Source organism: Cyprinodon variegatus, unplaced genomic scaffold (assembly GCF_000732505.1).
Source record: "Cyprinodon variegatus isolate N-32 unplaced genomic scaffold, C_variegatus-1.0 Scaffold1291, whole genome shotgun sequence".
Taxonomy (NCBI): domain Eukaryota; kingdom Metazoa; phylum Chordata; class Actinopteri; order Cyprinodontiformes; family Cyprinodontidae; genus Cyprinodon; species Cyprinodon variegatus.
In genome coordinates, this window is record NW_015151744.1 from 75,668 (window position 1) to 91,047 (window position 15,380).

The window sequence follows — 15,380 nt, forward strand, 5'->3', positions numbered from 1 at the left end:
GAACACAGTTAATAAGCAGAAAAATAGAAAAGAAACAACACACAACATCTGGAGTAATGAAACCAAATGTTACATTTATAGCCACAACTACAAACGGTACATTTGTAGAGAAGTCAACAAGGCCTACGATGAGAAAAACACCAACCTAATGAGAAATAAAGAAGGTGATTAATGGGAACGATGGTTTTCGTTTGGGTTGTGTCAACTTATCAGAAAATATGAGTTTAAATTTGCACTTGATAGTCTTTTAGGGTAAGCATGTGATGTACCAGGATGTTCCATCATGAAAGATGGAAGAATGAGGCAAGTTGAGCTGTCACTCGAACAGGAGAAAAAGTGAAGGTTCTGGAGAGGTTATCTCAGTCAGTAAGTAAGTGGGTTTATTTATATAGCACCTTTCAGGAACAAGGTAGGGTCACGAAGTGCTTTACAAAAAGTACACAAAAATATAATAATACAGATACAGTAATCTCAAAGGAAGTGTCTTGAGGTGCTACTGGGGGAAGTCTAAAACAGTGGTTCCCAACCTTTATTGACTTATGTACCCCTTTGGGAATCTCGAATTACCATGAGTACCCCCCCTCAGTAAAAAGGATTAATGACGGCCCAAAAAAGGAACATACGATAACTAAAATGAGCATTTGATTCTTAGGCATTGTATTCTTTCCATCTCAAATAAAAAATAACATAAATATGTTGCCCTGAAGCTAGTAAGGAATAAATACAAATATGAAATAAAATCATATTATAAATCTGCCTTTATAAAACTGGAGCTGCTCTGAGTAACTTCCCTGTAATCAAATATCAACTTGATGAACTGGAAACAAAACATTAAACAGAAATTATAGTCAGACTGGCTCCATTTATTTTACTTTGACTTCAACATTAATGACACCTGAGGTGCTTTGATGAGCTCCAATAACTCTGTTCTCTACATCCAGTCTGTTCCTCTGCTTGGTTTTAATGTGTGTCAAAACTGAAGTTGGTTTTTTTAAGTTGGGTCCTCAAAAAGCAACACAGATCCCAGCTCTATTTTATTTTACTACCTAAGAAATAAAATATTTTTGTACCCCTTGCAATGCACTCGCAGATCAATAGGGGTATACGTACCCCCAGTTAGGAATCAATGGTCTAAAACATGCAAGACAGAGGAAGCATTCAAAGGAGGGGGAGTTTTTCCTTGTGGTCAAGAAAAATTAAAGAAAGAAAATATAGTCCCTCACCAACAAAAGACTTCAAGCTGTCAGGGATATTTAAGACGACTAAATATGGTGTTAGGAACTTAAGTGCTAAAAAGGAGACCATGTCAGACAAAAACTGACAGAAACAAACTATCTTTGAGACTTGGGGTTGGGCCGATGTAGAAGCTGATAAGTTATCCACCATGTCTGTTATGATATGAATATGTCTTTCCAAAAGTTCTTCATTTCTTTTTTGGCTACCAAGGACGAACCTTTGAGTTTCCAACAGTAACTTGTGCCAAACCCTTGCGTTGCCTGCTGTGTGTTTACTTCACACGTCTTTCATGTTCTTTGGAGAAGGCATCTTAAAGTTTCTCATGAAATGAGCAGCTGAGACTGATATCACTAAGTAGTGAAACACAGCAGCCACAGTGTGTATGTGTGCGATTACACTAACAATCTAGCGCTTGGTAATTACCCTGGCTAGCTCAGTGGAAAAGTAGACTTAGAGCACACAGGATTAATCCCCCGTGTTTGTTTATAATCACTGCTAATCTGTTAGCGCCGATTTGGCTGAGCAGCTTGTGGGGGTGTGTGCCCGTGTGTTTGCCTGGTGTGAATGTGTACATTTCCAGCGTGAGCTAATGATGTTTACGAGGGGAGAAGATCAAGGAGTTGGATAGCTATCAGAGCGACAGCCGTGGCATTGTCCTCGACATGCTATCCAAATGAGCATCTCCTTAAGAGACGACAGAGAATGACACGAGAACCAGAGAGAGCTCAGAAAGTAACTCTGAGGTGGGCAAGTAGCAGGAAGACTCCTACTGCAGTCTGAGGAAGCTGTTAGTGCACACAGAAGACTGTTTTTATAATGACTGAATTTATAATGCAGGAGTTTGCCCAGGGATCCATAAAAACAAGGGTGAAAAAGCATGCTAAAAGTAGCCTCGACTCATAAACAAACATGACTTAGATTTTCCAACGTAAGATGAAGAAATTCAAAGAAATTCTTCAAAAAAATAGAAGAGATAAAAGAATGTAATGACAGTGTTTTGCATCATTTCTCACATGATATGAGCCAATAAAGTAGGGTGTTGAGGTTTATGGAAACATAAGCTCCTAATCATTTACAGGTTTTAACTTAGTATTTTATTGAAGAAACTAAGTGTCATTCACATTGATTGTCTGTGGAGTAAAACAGCTGAAGAAACCCATGAGCTAAAGACATTGTACCTCTCTGACTTTAAAGCAAAGAGGTTCACAGGTTGACTTTTAGAGTTTAAGTCAGGTCTTGCATAACAGAAATAGGCATTCTAATTGTATTAGCACAGTATTGTAAAAAAGACAAGCTCTAAAAAATGAAGAATACAACAGATATAGAAAAACTACAGGACTGGATTGACCTGAGTTTCTGCTCAGTTTCAGAATTGGTTGATAGATCTGCACTCCACCAATCACAATCTGAATCCACTTTAATAGGTATGCAATTTGACTTCATTATTTCTGCTTTTACATAATAATCCATATTTTTAACAGCAACCACAAACTACCAACTATGGATTTGTAAAAGAGAGGAGGCATTGTTGACAAAAAAGCAATAAGAATCCCCAAAAAAGACAAAACCCCCCCACTTTGAAACATGGTGGTGGCAGCATCATGCTTTGAGGCAATCCTGGCAGAAGCCTGGAGCATACAGACTCTGATTTCAGTCAGATCCATAATGAAAAGTGTATTTATTGACCCAGTTAAAGTAAATATATATATATATAAATATTATATATACATAAAATTGATTATCTGATAATCTGATAAAGGTCACTGCTGAAAAGTTTTCAGTTAAATTTCCTAAAATAATACATTAACATAACATCTAGAATGGTGTTGAGTAAAACAATAAAAAAAAACAAATAAATAAATCACAGTTTTATAACTTATGACATGCCTAAAATATACAAATATTTACTCATATTTGTGATGCTAACATCAACATGAAAGGATTCAGAACCATTGGGAGTAGCAGGTTAAATGTGAAACAGAGTTCATGCATCACTTTAAGAAATGACTTCCATTTCTAAGATTCAAGCTAAAAAATACAAAAAAAAGGGACCAAATTTGCCCTAATGGAAGCAAAGGGGCAGAGAAGGCACACTGACTGTATCGCTTTTCTTCTAAACCGGTAAGTTAAATGTTTAGTTAGCATTAGAGGATCTGCCTTGCAAATAGTACAGAATTAGAGCGGACAAAAAGAGTTTGCCACTTACTGGTTGGGAGGAGTTATGCTCATAGCTATTAGCTTTAAAATAAATTGTAGTGGCAGGGATATGTGGTAAAAAAAAATAAAAAATACTCAAGGCTCTGAACACAAATGCAGATCACATCAATCAGATTTGTACATCTATGAAATATAAAATTTAGATTAAATGCATAATTGTTTGAGGTTATGATAAGACAAATGTGAGAAACAGTTGAAGAGGTTTGAATACTTTTAAAGGCACTGCATGCATTTGACTTGACCAGCTTTGACCAAAAGAAGTTTGTGTTCTTAAACTAGGAGTTTAGAAATCTGTTGGGCTCTATCTCTTCTGCAGGTGAACAAAATAAAACCAATGGACCATCTGATGTGGAGGACTTTCATGAATAAATCTATTTAAAACTGCAAAATGTCAGATTTGTTGCAGTGTTTGCAACACAAAACTGAGGGGTTCGGGTAGAAATATTCTAGCACAGCTGCTTGATTTAACACACACCCCCACACACTCTCTGCAACTCAATAAGTTACCCCACTAGGGGGCAGTAGAGATTTGAACAGTATTTGCAGCCAAATGAGCAGAGCTTCTATTCTCACCATATCTACAGCCCATTTTTCAACACTGTCTCTATTGGGAAGCACCATATTTCTTCCATTCATGCGTCTCCCATTGACAACAATGTATATTAATGATACATAGGACATGATTTATGCCGCTTGGCACAAATGTAAATGCAGTTTATAGAAATATGGATATAGGAAAGAGCAAGTTGTACTTTGCTGTAAGTTTGTTTTATTTTCAACCCTGTCCTTAGTTTACAAGAAAGGTACAAGCAGAGGAACATTATTCTCCCTGCAGAGAGAGATGTCTACGAAGAAGCTGATATTTGATTAGAAAAAATGGTCGCTCACTTGTGCCTATTCCAAGAAGAAATGCAACTAAACACAACTTCACATTCAATTTAGGAGGTACTTTGCTGCACCCGCTTACTCGCTTATTGAAGAAGAAAAAAACTGTCTTTCTAATCTTTAAAAAAATCTTTTCTGTTCCTGTAGCGTTATATTGGGTAAAAATGATTCAATAATAAGCTGGCCAAGACAGTGGAAGCCAAGTCTAGAGTCAATCGTCTCAGTTTCAAATTTTCCCCAATCAAATTATCATTCTTCTCTTCCATGAAGGTTCTAGGCATCCCTGAAATCCAGCATGAAGGTATGAAACAGCACTGCACACTTCAATCCACCGCAAAAAATCTTCCACATCCCACTGAAGCATTTTACCTCCTGTTAAAGAAGAACAGCCTTTTTTTTTAAAGGCGTTCATTTCAGGTGAGCTAAGCTGGCAGCGGGGTAGGTTTCTTTCATCAGAGCTCTGCATAAAGGCATCAGGTACAGTATAATGTGCCAGCTCGCTCTTTTTCAGCAGATCTTTGTGCTTTTTTCCACTTGCAAAATGAGCTGCTGCTTTTTTACCTGGGTTCAGATGAAATGATTCAAATTTTGCTAAATTAGATCACTGCTGCTGGCGTTCCAATGCCATTCCAAGGCTCCTTTCGCTTCAAGTAAGAAAAAAGGGCCTTCACCAGAGAAACGAGCTTTTCTGCCTGCTTTTATATGCCCCACTAAGCACATTTAGGGCAAGACAGAAATGTAGCCCAAACAATTTGAGATGCTCATGTGAATCTCTCATCATGTCTGTGTGCATATGTCATAACTATACATCAGCTGCCATCTGGATTGGCTAAAATCTGCCCTGAATAGAAACATAGAATCATTGAAAAGAATATCTTTATAAAATTAATGCCACCAGTGGCAAACAAACGTGTTTGTTTTGCTTTTCTTTTTCAGCTTCTAACTCAAGGGACAATAAATGCATTGTTTCATCCTACAATACAAGGCTCCTTTACGAGTTTCTGTGTTCCTGAATTATCACACAAATTCACATTTTCATGCCTGTACCCTTGTTGACAGTCACTAATCTCTAAGTAGGAAAGACAAGGAAAAGTGTCCTGCTTTCCTTTTTAGCAGAAAGCAGATAGGGGAAGGAAAAGGCAGCATTGAAGATGGGTATGTGTGTCTTCGGTGGCCTATTAAGTGCTATTGTTCCGTCTTATCTGCTGGAGACAGCCTGTACAGTCGCCGCCTGCTTTGGCAAGCCGTATTCATTTGTCTAAGATCTGCCACAGGCCAAGCACTCGGTCCAGAGGTCAAAGGTTAACATGTATGCTTAAGCCGAGTTTACACAAAGATTTTTTGCCCTTTTCAGGGTGACTTTCCAGTCGTGCAAGAATTTTTCAATAGGGCCGACTTTCAGCCTGGTCGTACGTCGTGTAGTGGACAGGGGATAACGAGGGGCGATCAGCCTCTCACGACCACCTCTCGATCAGGAATCTTGAGGTTGGGGAGAAAATCAGACATCTTTGACTTTCAGTCGACCGTTTTGGGCAAATCGCTCAGTGGGCAAACAAGGATTCTTCTTCTTCCTCTCAGATGAAAACATAGAAGCATGGCAGGAGTTCTTTCTGTAAACTTGACAGACCATAGTAGCCACGATTGATCAGCCATGTCTTTGCCCAAATACGTCATTGCCTTTTATTTTTAGGGCTTTTAGCACAAAAATGCACAAATTGCCAAGGCAGCACGTTTCACTCTAGTGAGCTTCATACTCCTCCTCTACTTGTTTGGCTTCTGGATAGATGAGTCCAAGTAGCGCCATCTCATTGCGGAGCTGAGTCCGATGTGGTTTTTAGACGTACAGTGTAAGCAGGTAGATTGCATCAGAGCGTCCTGCTGCACAGACATCATGAGTTGTGAACACACTGTACGATGAATCCCTGCAGTTTCATCACACAGAGTGAGCTGCAGCTGCGTGCAACGATTGAATATGCCCGGCTTTAGCAAACTCATGCCAGCCTCTTATTGGACATCTTGGTGTAATAGAACAAGTGTTTCAGTGGACAGGTTTAAAAAGGCATGTTAACTTCAAGTACTTCATTATTTTATAATACCGCTCTATTGGTGAGAAATGTTATATACTGATGGATTAGAATGAGTTAAAAATTGGTCAAATAAAAGAAATAACATCTATTGACTTTGATGTGTCCTTGCACTGGAAGATGCTTCAGTTCTAGTTTTCACATTTGTTTAGCTTTATAAACTAGTATATAATCCACAGAAAAGATGTGCAATTGCTTATTTTTTTCAATAAAGTTTTTGAGTTAAGTAAAAAGGCTTAGAACAGTGTACATAAATTCTTACATACACCCACTGGACAGTTTTAAAGGTACCCTTTGCTAGAAGCTACTGAGCTACAACACTTTGGCCTCAATTACTTGATTCAACAAGGTGTTCTGAACTTTAAAGGAACTTTCAAGTTACACTCTGTTCCCTGAGTGCAAAAAATACCACAGTTCAAAAGATATGCCTAATCTATAATAAAGGTAAATAAACAAAGGAACAATAACAACTGCCTTTGCATATCAATCCTCACTTTTGGTTTTTGTCTTCAAACCAGTCATCTCATTCCGATTGAAATATGGGGAGGAGATGGAGGGCTGAAAAGGATATTTCTCACCCAAGTAGCAGCAGCGTTTGGGAAATGCTACTACAGGATGCTTATTCGGTTTTGCAGAAAACACAATGAGCTTTGTTTTCTTTTCTGATTAGCTCCAAGAGATCTCACTCTTTTGACTCTTTGTTGTTTGACCTGCGTAACTTGTGACCCTTACCATCTCCCACCATCTCAAATACCTGTACTAGGTTTCAGAATATCAGAAGCGTAGGCTGACATAGAACATAAAACCTGCCCTGAAAATGTTGAAATTGAAAGTTTAGCTGAATTTAAAGATGCATCTAGAAAGAAAATTTGGCTCAATTGATTTTAGGGATCAGGTTATTTGAATTATTGAGGAATCATTTCAGCCGTAGCTTCAACCAATGATAAGGTTGCATGGATCAATGTTTCTATGCCGTTTTATCCAATTTCTTATTCTACCATCTGAAGCCTGCACTTGAAATCACAACTAATCAAGCAAGGCAATGCTTTTGTTCAATCTGCTAATGTCCACTTTTGGTGAGCATGGTTCCCTGAAGGACACTCATTTTGGTCCCCTGCTGCTGGAGCGTATCAGGCTTAAGCTTGACACCTTGTACTCATCTTCAGAGACAATGTTCTGCATAACATTTATAATCAATTCTCTTTTCTCTGACATCAAGACATTTTAACGCAAGCAATAGACACTTACTGTAAATATTCTCTCTTTTTAAGACTAGTCTGGCACAAGCAAATGCAATGTACAAAGCCACCAAATCCCCATTTTTCGCCACTCCGATGCTCAGCTCATCTTCAATGTTTGTACAGTATAAGCTCAAATTGCTGAGCAAATTTCTAATTCGCTATATTTGTAAACAACAAAGAGGCCTACAGGTATACTGTATGTCTAAATGCAAAAGTAAGATGATGTAACCAAATCACAAGAAGCAAAAGAAGCATACTGTTTGTGAATGGAAATAAAGCTTAGTTACAACTCCAAAATTATGTAAAAGTTTGGTAGACTTTGTTAATTCCTAAAAATAACACCCAATTTTAAACTGTGGCTCCATATTAGCAGTGGAGCAAGCAACGTGTCTGTTTTGTAGGAATGCCAATGAAGTCGTGCTCTCAATGACAGATAGATCTATAAATACGAATCTAATTTGGCGAGCCTCCTTTCTGTCACAACAAGAACATTTTTTGCCAGATCAAATCTATTCTTATCAAGGCTACAGATCAAGAAAAAGAGAATGATGTAAAGACAAGATGAGAGAACACAGGGTCTTGAAGTCAAAGAGTGAGGTGAAGTGAAACAGATGGAAGAAGAGAGATGGAGAAGAAAAGGAATGGAGAGAGGTGATGGGAAGTGGTGCAGCCATTGCCTTCTATTGAAGGCTAGGATTGCCCTGCCAAGGAGGGATAAGAGGGAAATAATTATCCGGCCTGCTGAAGCATGACAGTCCCTTCTTGGGACTGCGGATAGACAGACTGTGCATTATGTCAAAGATTGGCCATGTCACTGGCAGCAACCACTTTTGACAGACAGGCGCATCTGAAGTTTCAAGTTAAAAAAACTCCCATAAACTGGTACCTAGACACTAGTCTGATCGCTGCATGTTGGACAAGGGGGTTCACTCTAAGTTTTCAAACCATTTTGAATTCGAATTTCTGGATTTTCTTCCTACTGACATCATTCTGTCGGTCTCTTTGTTTCACAAATCCTTAAACACCATGTCGACTCTGGCTTTTAACTTCAATGGCAGGTTAAACAACTGTTTTACATTGACTGATTCAAACTCAGTAGCTCCTGTACTAGTAAAAAATGGGCAGGAACACATTAAAATGAAAGGCAAATTGTATCTGACATCTTAAAGTGCCACAGGTCCAGCTCAACCTGAAATGGAAGGTGTTTGAGGTCCAAAAAGAAATGGCCATTTTTTTTTAAGACCCCAGAGAAGACTAATGGACTTTAGCTGTTGCAACCCCTGAGAGGAGTGCAAGACAAAGGAGAAAGAGAGGTAAAGGATAAGAAAGAAGAAACAGTAGACAAAGAAGGATGAAGAAGTAGAAGCAGTAGTTCTGCATTTAATCTGTAATTGAATAATCTAAATACATTTAAAGCATTTAATTCACATATCAACAAACAGGGCTTTTAATACGAATAGCTTGGTCAGGCTTCAGTCCCTTAGAAAAGTAAAGATCAGAAATATAACTGGACATCTCCAATTTTTCCAATATTCATTTTTTTTCTTCTTTTGTCTTGTGAAGGACATATTCGTCATCAATGAGCCCAGATAAATGTTCATACATGAAAATTTGTAATCCCTTTATCTGAACACTGAATTGAAACGCAATTAACTCGTCTTTTGTGAAGGTTTTCTGTTATAATGCGTTTCAGCAGAGGAAAAATATTTGTCAAGTAGATAACTGATCAGAACCAACATTTGCTGACAGTTATAAAGTATTCAATACTGTATCTACCGCAATATGGTAATATAAGGTAGCTATTGCAGTTTAATTTTCCTGTTGGTTGCAAATGGTAGATGTTGGTTGATGTGTGTGTGTGTGTGTCACATTCCCACATTCGGGTATAAACACCATCTTGCTCAGACACACGTCTCTGTGGGGAGTCAGCGGTTGGAATTACCAACATTGATCCAGAGCATTTTGCAGGTCAGCATTTTATTACTTATTGGTGAGCAAAGCTCTTTACACCCTCCACTCATCACCACCTATGGCCATGCCCCTCATTGTCTTGACAATACAGAGGTTGGTGGAACTTTTTCTGATTTTTTTCAAGGGATCGGGGTTATTCTAGTTCGACTTAAAAAATATGGAGCACATCACCTAATACCAGCCGAACCCCCCCTCCCTGAAAAAACAAAACAAAAAGTGTTTTGTTTAATTTCTATTGATTAATGAAAAGGGTGTCTGTTTTTAAAATAAATGTAAATGCACTGCTGCCTTGCAGCAAGAAGGTTCTGGGTTTGATTCCCGGCCCAGGGTCAAATCCAGCTTCCTCCCACAGTCCAGAAACATGACTGTTAGGTTAATTAGCTTCTCTACAGTCCCCTTAGGTGTGAGAGTGTGTGTGAATGGTTGTTTGTCATGTTTGTCTCTGTGTTCCCTGTGATGGACTGGCGACCTGTCCAGGGTGTACCCCGCCTCTCGCCCATAGACTGCTGGAGATAGGCACCAGCACCCCTCGCGACCCCACTCGGGATAAGGGTGCTAGAAAAAAAATGGATGGATATATTTTGTTCATGGTTGAATGAAAAATTAACATTTGCATTTGACAGGCATATGAATAATAGTTCACCTGAATCCTTCAAACCTTTTATTCCATCAACAGTAATAAATAATCATTATCACAGACACCCATTTTTTTTATCTTTACACACCTGCCTATACTAGTTCTATAAGCTCTGGCATTTCCTCCTGCCATGAGAGGTTGTATAATAGAGTGAAGGAGGGGGGAATGTATTGAGAAGTCTTGGCATTGGGTTGATCAGGGAATAGATCCTGGAGATGGCCTTTACTTTAAAATGTGCAGGGATAAACTAGTAAGGTCAAAGGCTGTGACATTTTCATCATGGCTGTGTTTAACCAGACAGTCTAACCTTCTTATCTGAAAGACGTAGAAGGCAGCATTTTGGAACATCTATTAAGTTTTTTCCCCCATTGACGCTCAGCAGAAATCAAGTTAAACCTTTGCATGGGGGACAAGACATGCACAATGATTCAGCTTGTTAAAAAGATTAGCAACGGTGGGGGGGTGAGGGATCGGTGACAAAAAAAATAAAATAAAAAATCCCAAAGAAAGCAAAAAAAAAAAAAAACATTTAAACAGCAAAATTTGGAGCTAGACACGGGTTGTAATTTCATAGCTGCTAATGATTATGATTTGGGTATAATGACAGGTTTGGACCAAATGGGATCAGATCTATTCCAGTCTGCACCAGTTGGTGTTGACAGTCGAGAGATAAAACTCTCACAGCATGTGCTGTTTAATGTTTGCAATCATTTGCCTTCTGATTCAGTAACTGCCAGGATTCCCTATTAATTTTTTTCTAAACGTGTTTGACAGGTGGGAGATGCACAAATAATGCTAACTAGAGTGAAAAAAAAACTTGTATGGAAAGCAATCAAAAATGCTTCAGTGTGTCCTTACCGAAATGATTTATTTACCTGGTTTCTGTTTTGCTTTTTCCCTCCAAAGATAATTCTTTGATTTCTCTCCTTTAAAAATGTAGGAAAAACAAGCTCAAGCTCTTTGACGGATCTTACATTTTCTTTATGCTGCTCTATTGCAAGAGTTTGTAATCACTTGAGAATTGTCAGGTTGCTTTGTGACTGTGTTTATCCCTGTATTTACTTTCATTTGATGTGTGACGCGTCTGTCAAGACAGACAAAGATCTGTTAGTGTTGGTGAAAATAGGTTATTACTCTGTGTGAGGTGAATAGTGCATGGCTCATACAGAACAAAAAGAATCACTTTAGGGTACCACCTGATGAGGTTTTTGTGATATCAGAATCCAGGATGAATCACATCGGTCAGCAGAAGAAAAACCTAATAGAACAAGTTTCTACACGGGCCCAGAACCATTCGCCTTAATTATTCCACAGCAAGGACTGAGGGGGGGAAAAAAAGATTCAGAAAACTGAGTCTGTTTGAAATTAGGGCCATGACCGATTCCTTAAAGTATTTATTCAGTAAGTGATAACAATTAATCAGCCTGTTCATATAAATAGTTAAAAGGCTAAAGATTAATAAAAAAAACTAGAACTTGATCTTTGTTTATATGTAAAAAAGAATAAAAAAAATGGCTAAAATTAAGATTAAAATGTTTGTTTAGAATTCTGAAAAAAAAAATGAAAATTTCTTTAAGTAAAAAAAAAATTCTTTAAGGTTTTTAGAATTGGAAATTTCACTTTAGATTTCTTTAAATACATTACACCTTCAGATTTAAAATTTTCAGATCCATGCCAGTTAACAAATGTTTTTTTTTTTTTTCCTCGGTTTTGAAGTTTGTTCTATTTGACTTTATATATCTTCAAACACTGGTCCTGCTATTGTTTATAGGCAGGGCCTCAAATGAACAAGTTCATTAATTGACCCAACATGTCAATTGACTGAAAGTCTTAGGTTTTAGCCAATTAACAAATATTTAGGCAGGTTAAACCTTTTTCTCTTATTTAACAGTGAGATTAATGCGGATGATAATAATAAATCTGTTTGTGGTTAGAATTGTGTACTTATAGTTTAAATAAAATATAAAACATCCTAGACATTCATCCAATTTTAATGTGATACTAAAAACTGTGTTAATAATTGTCAAAAAAAAAAAAAAAAAAACTGATCCAAATTGAATCTTAAATCAACTTGAAAAACTCAATTTTCTTTTCCTCATGTTAAGACTTTGTTACCAAAATATAAATATTTTGAAAACTGTTAAACATTTTTATTCATGTATAATTTAAACTCTTGAAAACTCAAAGGTTAAAACAGAAAATCTGTATTTTTATTCCATAAATGTGAAGCTGTCACAGGAAATAACATACATCTCAAGTAGACAATATAAATAGAGTTTACTTGATGTAATAAGAAACAGACCCTGAAGTAAGGCCTGTTTTTGCTTTGTTTCAGTTTCACCCTTTCATTCTCATCTGCTGCGTGAGCAGCTACATCCATTCACTTTTCAGTCACACCTGACATTATGTTTCAAATACTCACTAAGAGATGAAGTATCTAATTTCCAGATGTCTGATGTGCAGCAAAGCTGTCTGCTCCAACACACACTGATCCCAAATCTACAGCAGAGCAGCAGTTTGAGCAAAGAGCTCAAAGAAACACAAATGATTCAATTCTACAGCGTGACAATATTAATAAAGGAAGCTACATTTTCTTCATTTATTAATTTCATTGGTGCAAAAATAATTTTTTTTTTTTTTTTTTTACAGTTCACTATTCCTTATAAGCATTTTAAAGTTGTCCATCAAACAACCTTTTCAATATCTTCCACCTAACCAAGATCGGGTTGCACAGCAAACAGTACGAGACATGCAGACGTCCCATTTCTCTGGCTCTGTTTTCAGCACTATTAGACTCCCCTAGGGCTGCCCGCAGTCCATGATCCTGCTCTTGATGTTCATTGAAATGATCCTAAGGTGCGGCCATAGAAAGGTTTTTGATTCGGTAAACTTAGGGTCTCATCTTTGCTTTTCACAGATGATGTCGTTTTGTTGGCATCCTCAGGCTATGACCTCCATCATACACTGAAGCCTTTTGCAGTCAAGTGTAAAGTGGTCAGGCTGAGGCAGGGTCCTCAACGGGGAAAAGGTCAAACCTTCCCTTTAGGTTGGGTTTCAGTGTTTGCCTCAAGCACAGGAGTTCAAAACGGTGTTTCAGTTCAAATTTTTCCCCAATATGTGCAGCCCTAATTCAAATAAATAGAAACCTATTTTATACACACAAAGAATAATGTGAGAAATCCTAAAATGCATGATATTGTCTTTTCTCATTCCACTGTTGTATTAAAGTCTTATTTTCAGCTCTTAGAATTTTAATAAGCTATACAAAGCTTAATAAGATCCAAAACTGCATGATAACATTTCTACAGCTCCTATATCGTTTATGCACGGCAGTTGTTTTATAAAATCTAAAATGTGCCTCTGAAGGTCAGCGTTCCAAAATGGCTTTGCCACAGTGTGCATTGTTTGTAATGGAGATACAGAACAGCTATGTGTGATGTTATTTTGGAGGCACTGGATCAATTTGTTGTTAAAAGGCTTCATGGACCTGTTAACATACCGCGATACGCTTGGATAGTCACTAAAGCAGGTGCTTAGCATACCACTGAGATGGCTGGGAGAGCCACTGGAGAATTTCAAAACCCATTTCAGGCTGTTCTTTACCCAAACACATGCATCTGTACAGGTTATACAGAGACAGGTTTTGTCCCAGGAAGGGCAGCCTTGCATGAAACACATAGCATACATGTAAACTACATAGAAATCATTTAAACATATCTTCCTAAAAAAAAACACAATTTACCACAATCTTGATGATTTAAAGAAAAAAATAGAACACTTATTTTCCAAAATGGGCAGAGGCTTTAAACTACCCATTTGAAACGTGGCTGCTTCTGACCTCTTCTCTGACCATTCCCTGCATCTGAACATGCAGCGTATTACGCCAAATGAACACATGTAAGAGAGGAGGAGATGTGGCAGGGGAGAACTAAAGAAAACAACAAAAATTAAGCTTTTTGTTGATTTCTACATACTCAGTCCAAATACTTAAACAAGGAAATTCTTCAAAGTCCTGCTTTTGTTCACCATAAACTCAATTTAAAATTGACCAATTGGTGCAAATACAGCAGAAATTAAAACCCCATGTCTTTGCAAAAAAAATCTATATTAGTGTGGAAAGTGTGTTGCAAAGAAAACATATTCATTAGCACGGCCTGCTACTGTAAAGCTGACTAAATTGGATCACTGTTATTTTCAGACAGCATTATTCACTGTTATTTGATTTTTTGACCAATGGAGCTTTCAGCATTGCAATACATACTGCTGTTATAAAGAAAGAAAACAAACCCTCAGTAACCTGTTTTTTTCCCCCCATAATATTATTGAAACTACAGATATTCACTTAAAACAAAACAGAAAAAAAATAAGTAAAATGACTAAGAAAAAAGTAAAAAAAATAAAATAATGGAATATGTCTTTAAAAGAACGATTTTTTAAATGAGGAATAAATCAGGAGGATCCTGTATTTATTCTTAGTTAAGAGGGCTAAAATCCAACACAGACATACTGTATAAAATCTGAACAGGTAATTCTTTTTAAAGCTTAGCCAGTTATAGCTCAGGATACCCCTTACTGTTGAAAGAAGTTTGAACACCATGGTGAGCAAAACGAAGACTGGAGAAACATAACAATCTGGAAAGAAGTTTTAAAAGGTCTGAAGAAGGTGTAAATAGAGTTATTTTGCTAAATAATTCAAATAAAATGCCAACATGCCAAACGACAGGCTGTCCATACAAGTTTAACTTGAATTGAGATGTAGAGATTGTAGAGGAGGAACAAACATACCCATCAAAATGTAATCATGAGACCGGAAACAGATTTCAGCTCCTATTTATATGAAAGTCTATCCCTGTAAAGTCAATCAGGAGACAGGATATCAGGAAGAAAAAAATCCCATCAACTCTGAAGCACATACTGTATATGAGCTTGAAAGTTTACATTAGACTTGGAGTCTTAGACAGATTTTGTCATTTTGTTTACACAACTGTAAAACAAAAAGAAATTTCATTTGGAACAGCTCTCTGGACAATTTTAATCTTTTAAAAAGTGCAGCCTTGAAAACTAGTAAAAAAAAATAAAAAATAATAATAATATATATATATATATATA

At 37.2% G+C, this 15,380-nt stretch overlaps 1 protein-coding gene across 1 annotated transcript in view; it reads right to left on the bottom strand.

The window, feature by feature from the left end:
• The window catches only part of suclg2 (succinate-CoA ligase, GDP-forming, beta subunit), a 117,576-nt gene that overhangs the window by 14,671 nt on the left and 87,525 nt on the right, over window positions 1-15,380 (bottom strand). The window lies entirely within an intron of this gene.